Source organism: Nyctibius grandis, chromosome Z (genome assembly GCF_013368605.1).
Source record: "Nyctibius grandis isolate bNycGra1 chromosome Z, bNycGra1.pri, whole genome shotgun sequence".
In the NCBI taxonomy this organism is placed as follows: domain Eukaryota; kingdom Metazoa; phylum Chordata; class Aves; order Nyctibiiformes; family Nyctibiidae; genus Nyctibius; species Nyctibius grandis.
Genome location: NC_090695.1, coordinates 31,596,534 through 31,606,207, shown reverse-complemented (window position 1 = coordinate 31,606,207; position 9,674 = coordinate 31,596,534). Strand labels below are relative to the sequence as shown.

The following is a 9,674-nucleotide window of genomic DNA, read 5'->3' as shown; positions in this document are numbered from 1 at the left end:
TGGCCAATCGCGGCCGCGCCTGCGGGCAGCCCCCAGCGCTCCCTGCGGCGGTGATTGGCTGTGCCGGCACACACGCGGCGGGAGGGTCGCAGTGCAACGGCCGCCGGAAGGGGTCGCGCGCGCGGCCCGCGCGGGCCTGGCCCGGCCTGGCGTGCGAGTGCAGGGTGGGTAGCACCGAGGCGTAGAGGGCTCGGCCGGACAGGGGTGGAACCTCCGGTAGACGGGCCCGTCCCGGCACAAGCCATATCCGCGGCGTTTTCATAGCAGCCAGAGGCTCTGCACTGCCCGCTTGTCCCCGGACAGAGCTCTAAGTAAACCCGCGGCAGCACCGCGAAAAATAGCGAAATTAAGCGGACGTGTCAATGCAAGCACCACTACTGGATTTTGAACTAGCTGTGGTTTATTTTTCAGAAACCTGGTGTGATGCCTGAGCCACCCCCCCGTGCGCAGCACCTCCAGTCCCAAGAGGCAGCCCCACGAGTGGCTCCTCCCGAGCTGTCCTGGGTGCCGCAGGGCACACGGTGATCCTCTGTGCCCACTCACAGGAAGGGCAGAAGTCCCAGCACTACGCACCTGGTGACTTGCCCGTGCCACACCAGGTACTTACATGTTGTTTGGCTCTAGTGCGCTGTGTGGCTCACTGAGGTCCAGGCTGCACTGGGCTCTCCCAGTGGATGGTATGGGACGCTTTGCAGATTAGGACCTGCATATCAAGTATGTGGCAACACAGACATGGTGAGTGGCCCTGCTGTGGGGGCAAGAACAGGGCCTGCACAGAGGTGGTTCTGCATCTGCATTGTGGAGTGCACTGCTGCAGCCACACTAGCCTGTGCAAGACACATTTGAGGCCTGCCTGCCAGGGCTGCAGAAGGAGCATGTTTCTTGCCCATTTCGCTGGGGAAAGTCGCACCATCTTCCTGCCCAACAACATTAATCTCACCAGGTGAAAACTGCAAAAACTTGAAAGCACAGCAGCCTCACAGATGCACTGATGTTTTGTTTCCTGCTTCTTTCCAGCTGAGCAAAGGCAGTCGTTGCCATGTGTCGTACCCAGGATCTCTGCATGCACCCTGGCCTTGCACCCTGCTGCTGGGCCTGAGGCCTCCCAGCATGGGCCTGGAGGGCTGCACCATGCTGCCCACCTTTGGGACATAACTGCAGAAAATGCATGCTGCCAGCACTGACCCCACCGGGGCTGCAGCACCTAGTCGGGGGCACCCTCTCATTCACCTTGCCTTCAAGAAGGGAACTCATTTTAGGCACAGGGCAGGGAAAACCCCATGGTAGCCTTGAAGGTCACGTGCATGGGAAGCACTCGTATAGGGAGCTGTTTGCTTTATAGGATGCAACCTGCAGTTTGCAGACTCGCAAGTGAATCCAGATGTGCGCCTGGACAGGTTGGCAATACTTCCTTTCCCTCTCCAGTCCCCAGCCCCTGAGAACTCGGCACCTCTGAGCACCGGCTGAGACTGCTTAAAGGCAGGTGGAAGAAACTGAACACAACGAACAAGCAAACGCTCTATCCGAAACGCACGCCTCGCTGCAACTCGCTCAGCTTTTTTCACCCAGCTCGAACAAAGGCACACGACAAACGACTCACCTCGAGCATCCCCGTCACCCGCCTGCAACACCAGCGGCGGGGTCTGGGTGTAGTGGGGCCGGCGGACAGCTCCCGAGGCGACAGGGCGTGTACGTGGACTGCTGGTGGGTGAGCAGCTGCCGGGAGATGACGGGGCGGTCGGTGGGTCAGCACCCGGGCAGGGCAGGCGGGAAGCCACCCCCGCCGGGCACAGCGGCACCCATAGCAGCAGCGCAAGACGGTGGCCAGCGTCACAGGAGCAGCAGCAACAGCAGCGAGCGGCCCATGAGCGGCCCATCCCGGCGTGCCTGCCGCTCCTCTCTCTCTGACACGGGCACAAAGGGAGGAGATGTGCTTTTAATGACAGCATGATCTTTCTGCCACCTATAGAAAACTAATGGAGAGAAGGGGGGGAGAACACAGGGAGCATGGGCAGCCCTCCTCCGAGTGCAGCGATGCTCCTCCGCCTGCCTCTTCACTCCCCTCCTGGCTGGTCATTGCCCCATTGCGCCCACGGCCAGCAGCTGCCTGCCCATACCTGTGCCATCAGCCCAACCCTGGCCCCTGATCCCTCTTCCCCAACACCTGGCCTGAACCCTGGCCCGCTGGGACAGCCCCAAGCAGCCTCCTAGCCCTGCTGTGGCTCAGTGCGTATCCTCCCCACAGCTCCTGGCTCTCAGGCGGCAGCTGCCAATAGCTCCATACTTGTCATCCAAGGGCTGGGAGCCCACCTGACAAGCTGCACACAGCACAGATCCCAGTTTGAGTTTCCCCCTTGTGAGGCTGCCCACCATGTCTTTTGTCTTTGCATCTGCCAGTGGGCTTCCCTTTATGTTGGGCACCCAGTGCAGGGGCTATCCACAGCCACAGGTCTCTGTGTGGGGCAATGGGAGCCCAGACCACCTGAAATTTCCTTCCCCTTTCTGCCAGTGGAAGCAGGCTTTCCTTGTTAAGAACATTTCAAACAACTCCATTTAGCCCACAGGAACATGGGATTTTAATTTGCACAATTGCTTTGGAGCTTGAAAATCCACTGTTGCAATCAGGAAAGTTGCAGCTTTGATTAAAAATCCTAAAGGCAAGACTCGTGTTGTTTCTTACCTTCCTTATATAAGCACAAAGGAGACTGGGTGCATAAAGTAACGATGAGTGAGGGTTCAAAGCAATCCCAGAAAGATGTCCTTAGAAGTTGTTTTCTAATGCGATTCCAGCTCTTTACCATTCTTCTTTGTTGAGTAAGTGCCAACACAACAAACATAATTTATCAAGGCAAAGCCCTTTTCTTTCCAAAAACATTAGTCAATGTGTCTTAGAAGTCAGCTTGTCGATCCTAAAGAAATACAGTAATTAAATAAACACTTTGAACGGGGTCTGAAACAGACCTTTCCTCTCTTATCAAGGTGTCACGGTTTAAAGCTGGGCCGGCTATTAAACCTGTGGCAGACGCTCTCTGTTAACCCTCCCCGCCCCCCCCGAAGGGAAAGGGAAAAGGGAGAGAGACTTACGGTTTGGAAAGTTAAAACAGTTTTAATAAACTATAATAATGAAAAAGTATAATAATAATATTGGAATAATCAAATATATATATATAAATATATACAAAACCAATATCGAGATCCCCCGATGCCAGCCACGTCACCACCGGCACTTCAGGGCAGGCTCCGGGAAGGCCCAGGCTGGGCCTAGCGACGGTCGAGAGCTGGATTCAGGGATGCACGGATCAGGATCGGGGGCAGCAGGAAAACGGACAGAGTCCTCCTTGGACACTGGCCAAAGGCTCAAGCCGCAGAAGCAGCCCGAAGGAGCAGAAGCACCCAAACACAGCAGAAGCAGCAAGGGAAAGGGCAGAAGAAGGCGCGAGACCTGCGTGATCCCCCCGCTTTATACTGAGAATGACGTGTATGGGATGGAATACCTTCGTTGGTCAATTTTGGGTCACCTGCCCTGTCCGCTCCTCCCTGCAGGTGCGACCCCCCTTCGGCTCTTCACTCGTAAGCAGGAAGGAATTTAGCAGTGACCTTGGTTTCTTCTCTAAGACTAAGTACAGCAAGAGCCTTTCTGCATAACATCCCTATCGGTGCCTCAGCGATAACTACAAACTTCGAGCATTATCAGTCCTAGAAGCAGACACTGTCTGCAAAACATGCAGTTAGTTTCAGAAAGTGCAGTTACTTAGAAAAGACTTAGCTGAAAGCAAAAATCACTGAAAGGAAAATTGGCCTGGTTTAGGTCAAACCAGGACACAAGGCAAGGGGCCTGGGAAGGGAAATGTCTCCTCACCTCTGTTTTTTGTCGGATTCCTGATCTGTTTGACACCAAGAAGCATTATTATTTCCAAAGCAGTTTTTTCAAGTGCCGAATAACCCGGGGCTGGGGAGAGGTGGGGCTGTTTTTGCTCTCCTCTCTTCTGGCCTCTCTTTTTCCTCATTGCTGACAATTGGTATTCCTGAACAACCTGCTGCAACTTTGTAGCTAAGTATACTTTTGTGTGTTTTGTGTTAGCATTTATATTGGTTTCTTTATTTTATTAAATCTATTTAATTATACCCAACGAGTCTCCCTCTTTTTCCCAGTTTCCTTCCTCAGTTGAGGAAGGGACATTGGGTGAGGGAAAAACTGCCTGTTGTTTAGCTCCGGGTGTGGGCTAAAAGAAGACACTTTGGTGCCCAATGCAAACAGATCACCTGGGAGATCCAGAGACTTTTTGCTCTAGGAGTCTGGGAGGTGAAACGTTTAGGGCCCCAAGAACAATGAGGGCGTTGTAAATACCTTAATTACTCAACTATCCTGGATGCTCAACTAAACAAAGGAAAACCTTTGCAATTTGGAGAGCAGTAATGGCTGTAAGATAAGGAGGCTGGAGGGGGGGGGACACCAGACACATTCTCACTTCAGATGGCTCGGCCTTGGGATGGGCCGATACAGGGAAACATAGAGGTAAGGGAGTTAAAACGGCTGCCTCGAAGGACGTGGCCTACGTGATCCCCGGACTGAGTTTGCGCAGAAGCAGTGGTCAGTCAGCAAACACAGTGAGGAAGACTACCAGCCTTCATCTGAAGACCCCCAACGACCACCAGGGAAAACGACTGCGCATGCGAATGGACATTTGCATATCTCTTGGCTATGTAAATGAGTTCTCGGAAATCCTATGACTATGTATAACTTTATGGTATATAGTCTCTGAAAATTTACCAAACCGGTGGAGCACTCATGGTGGATAATCCCCAGTGCTGCCCAGCGCTGCAATAAAGAATGCCTGCTTAATAACACACTCTGGTGTTACTGAGTTTTCTTTCGGACTCCTTACCCAGCCGCACCTAGCTTCCCATTTCAGTGAGGAAAGTTAGAAAGCAAGGGGGTTTGGAGGTCTCTGATTTTTGTATCAGTTTTGGTGAGCCAGGCAGGAGACTCTCTGTCCGGCTGCAGGACCCCTGGGTCGGAGACTTCCTTGGCTGGCCCTGGAGACTTCTTTGGAGGGACTCTCCGATTCGGCGGATCCATGCGGGGACAGACAAGGACCACTGGTAAGAAAAGGCATTCTTTCTGTGTTTGTTTTGTTTTGTTTTTGTTTCTGTTTTTGGGACCAGTCATTTGTAGCTACTCATAAGTCGCGGTTCGTAAGAACCCCGCCAGGTGGCATACATCTGCATGTACGATTTGTATTAATCATCTGGTTAGTGCAATCGTTTGTTTGTACGTTTGTATCTGATTTTGGTTTACATTTGCATGTACGAGTCGTATTAATCGTCCTGTTAGTGCGATCGTTTTTTTGTGCATTTGTATTTGGAGCTACTCATAAGTCGCGGTTCGTGAGAACCCCGCCGGGTGGCATTTGGTTACATATGCGTGGTAATACGTATGTGTTTGGTTTGAATAACCTGTGTCGACATTTGTCATCTGGGGAGTAGCAACTGCTGTTGTTAACTTTGTGATCTCTGTACCTTTGTTTGTCTCCTCGAGGTTTTGGCGGGGGGGCAAGTGAATGTTCAGAGGAAAAATTTGTTTATTGTAACTTGACTTTGTATCTGAACTTGTGTGATTGTGTGAATGAGACGTACAAATACATACGAAGCGAGTGCGGAGTCCGGATCCGCGGTTCTGTTGTCCCGCGAGGGAAACAGCCGGAGAAGGACAAGTGATTGATAAATGTGGGAACCTGAAATACTGTCTACAGTAATTGTTAATTGTTGTCTCTGTGTGTGTAAGTGTTCGGGCCCCAGTCCCTGTCTTTGTGTGCTATAAATTTTTGAATGGGAAACCAACAGGGTGGAGTTTTGAAAAAGAGCCCTTTGGGCTGCATTCTGACTCACTGGAAAGATATTGGGGGACCACATGAAGGAAATGTGAGCCATAAGACTTTGACAAAATATTGCAATCAGTGGTGGCCTTTATACAAGTTATATGATGGAGAAAAATGGCCTGTTAACAGAACTTTAGATTACAATACTTTGTTACAACTTATGTTATTTTTAAGAAGGGAAAGAAAATGGGATGAAGTGGGTTATGCAGATACGTTCTTTACTCTGTGGAATCACCCAGAGTGGCAAAAGGAATGTGGAATTAATTTAGCACCCCAGGACCCTATGATCCCAGTGATAGGAAAAAAAAAAAAGCAAAATGGGAGGTTAAAAGGATGTTGCTTGGCTTGTAGTATTGTACAAAAGTGTTTAAGGGTTGGTGCACAGAATGAAAGATTAGATAGAGAAGGAGATGCTGCGGGGAATTATCGGGATGATCCTGAAAAGGTTGTGAAAGGATCTGAACTAATTGTGAAAACCCAGGAGCCTGACTGGGAGGATGTGGATGCAATGTTGGATACTGCGGGGAATGCGGTGTTTGTGCAAGTGGCCAGAGCCCAGGGGCAGGCTCTGATTCTGGCTGGAAGTCTGCCGGGAACAGTGGAAGCTGCAGAAAGTGCAAGGAATGGCTGCGAGAGATTTAGAGAGGTTGCTGGAGACTGCATGGCAGGCGTATCGGAATGGGGAGACTCGGAGGGGGAGAGTGAGGGCGGAGCGGCTGCCGGTGCTGCAGCGGCTGCTCTGCGCACCGCAGGGGGCCAGAGAGCCTCTGGAACTTACCGGGAAATAACACTAACGCTGTGAGATGAAGTGCAAGTGCCCCACCGAGGGGAAATCAACCCCTCCCGAAAGATCAGTGTGTGCATTGTAAGCAGATGGGGCATTGGAAAAAGGATTGTCTCAAACTGAAATTGGTAATGGTTACTGACACAGGAAAAGACTGACTGGAACCAGGGGAATCTTCCCTAGCAGAACCCTGGGTAAAAATGCAGCTAGGGAAAGGAGAGAAAACTGCAGAATTTCTAGTAGATACAGGTGCCACCTTTTTCAGTATTGAATCAGACCTTATTGTCAATAAGCAAACAAAATGTTAACATTATGGGAGCAACTGGGCAGGTTGCAAAAGCTTTCTTTTTGAAACCATTAGAATTCAAAATTGGAAAAAGTGTAGGAATTCATAAATTGATCTACCTGCCTAATGCTCCTAGACCACTTTTGGGAAGAGACTTGTTAGAACAATTGAATGCTGAGATAAAATTTAAAAATGGAGAAATTGAGTTAAAAATCCCAGAAAAGAATCACATTGGAATTTTAAGTTTGGCTCTCACTGACCCCAAATTAGGGAAGAAGAAATTATACACGAAATAAAGAACCAGGTATATCCAGGAGTGTGGGCCTCAGGAATGCCTGGAAAAGCTAAAAATGCAGAATGGATTGTTGTTAAACTTAGAAAGAGCATGGCCTGTTAGGATAAAACAATATCCCCTGAAACTGGAAGATAGGCGAGGAGTGAAAAGTATTATAGATGACTTGTGTACTTGGCAGGATCCCTTAAAGCGACAGTGTCGCCCGCCCCCCCCCCCCCTCCCGCCCCAGCCCGTTTTAAACTTCAGCTTGCGCCCTTCGCCTGCTTTAACTTTGGTTTGTGCTTCTAATCTGCTTTAACTTTGCTTCGTTTCTCCTGTGTACCCCGGATAGGTCTGATCTGTATCACGTGTCTGTATTATGTGTTCACCTCTCAGGGATGTACGGGGTGGGAGTTCTTGTGTGTGGAGTTCCGGTTTTCTGTGTGTGCCTCTCAGGGACAGTTGGGGTGGGGGTTGTGTGACGAAAATCCCTGTTTAACCAGAGCCTTGTGAAGATTTACGTGCCGCCTCCCTGAGACGATTACCCCCCCCGCTTGTTGTGTTTGTAGACCAGAACTTCATCAGAACTTTGTGGCTTGTGTGCCTGGATTGTGTAACTGGTGCATCCGAATTCTGTGTGGAAAATTGCATGGTAACTAGGATCTTGTGTGAAACCTATTTGTGCATCCTGATTGTCAGGGTCCTATACTTACTTGCAAGTATCCTTGGTGATCAAAATAACATCGCTAGACATAAAATACATATCTAAAGAATATATCTGTTAGATGTCATTGCACACATTTTTCCCCAAACCACGCATGCGCCTTCCAGCCCTTCTGGGAGAAGGTGCTGGAGCATTCCTTATTGGGTTGGGGGTGTGGAAATCCATTTTCCTACTGCGTATGCAGACCCCAACTCCAGCAGACCTGGGCAGCGTGGCCACCAGTCTCTCGGTCGCAACGCAGGCAGCGAACTCATCTGCGAATAGCCAAATGAAACGTAAGAATTAAAAAGGACAGAATGTGGCTGTCACCAGGAGCTGCAATTACGCTTCTGGTTGCACTCTTCCTTTCAACTTTTATTTTAATCATTCTTGGAATACTTAATCTTCTGGCTTTTTATGGTTATGATTTATCCTGTAATTGTCATTGGCCTTGTGTTTGCAATTGTGGACAATCACCTCCTTCTTCTGATCCCCCAGAGCCATAAACCTCCAACATGGCCTGAGATACTTTCTATTCTCTTTCAATTGTTGAGATATTGCTAAGTTTCTGTTCTCTTTAAACTGTTGCTCTTTAGATTGTTAAGATATTGTTAAAAATTTGCCAAGATTGTTAAGATATTGTTAAGATAATTACTATGTACATATCAAGACGGTGGACGAAGCTGTCCACCCAGTATGTAAGTGTGTCCTGTCTTATTTGTTATGTGGAACAATATTTTAAGTTTGCTTTATTGTTAAAATACAAATTTCCATATGAGGGCTGCCACATTTTTCAATATAACTTTCATCAGAGAGATAAATAATGTTTGCCTCCAACCATCTTCTTGAAAAAGCAGTAAGCAGTATTTTAAACTAAGGTCTGAAGACTAATTTTGTTTGAATTTATTTCTGTCTGACAAATTGTCGATTGACATATTTAAATTGTTAAACGATGAAACAAAGGGGCATTGCCTTCGTGCAGTATTCTTTTCATGACTGCCAAGTGCCCAGTGAATTAAGCACATTCTGTTTTAACATGTTATGTGGTTGTGTAATGTTGTTGTCCTTATTGTGTATTGTCACCGTTAATACTGTACAACTCGTACCTACCTCATCACTGGGTGGCATTGAATACACCAACCGAAGCCATCCGTTGTACAAATTGTTTGAATCTGTTGATTGTTTGCATTTGAGGATTATAGCCAACTGATTGTAAAAAGTTCAAATGCTCTTTTCCTACTTTACTATCCTTTTCTTCTCCCACCACCACGGGATCCCGAAGACAGCGATCTGGGACGACATAACAAACTTTGAGCCACGGGGTGGTGTGGAGGACCATAAAATGGACTCTTTGGGGCAGACAGCAGGTGCGTTTAGTTATTTTGGGATAAGTGCGCATGTTCTATCTGCCAGCGACAAGCTCTGTTACCGAGGCCTGTGGACACGCATCCATTGGAGGAGACCTACATGGAGACACATGCCCATTGGATGACATGACTCCATGGACTAGCCGCAGGATCCTTACAGCCTCCCTGCTTCCCCGCTGCTGCTGCTGCCCCCTGCCGCCGCCTCCCTCCTCCTCTGGGTGGTGTCTATTTCTGCTTCTTCGTCTGTACACCCGCCCCACGGAGGAAAGAGGACCGACGGCACACCACTGGATCTGTGGTGGTGACTAACCCTGCTGCTCTCTCCACTTTCCTGCTTAGTTTTCTACCTTTCCTATTGCTTTGTTTTCCCTCTGCCCTGTC

At 49.0% G+C, this 9,674-nt stretch overlaps 1 long non-coding RNA gene across 2 annotated transcripts; it reads left to right on the top strand.

Annotated features, from left to right (window-relative positions):
• The first annotated feature begins 75 nt into the window (after positions 1–75).
• Positions 76–4,817, top strand: LOC137676315 (uncharacterized). Of its 2 annotated transcripts, none has more exons than XR_011050067.1 (3): positions 76–164; positions 412–599; positions 1,426–4,817. It is a non-coding gene; the product is annotated as an uncharacterized lncRNA (long non-coding RNA). The 2 variants fall into 2 exon arrangements; XR_011050068.1 differs by having other exon boundaries at positions 1,343–4,817.
• Positions 4,818–9,674: the final 4,857 nt, after the last annotated feature.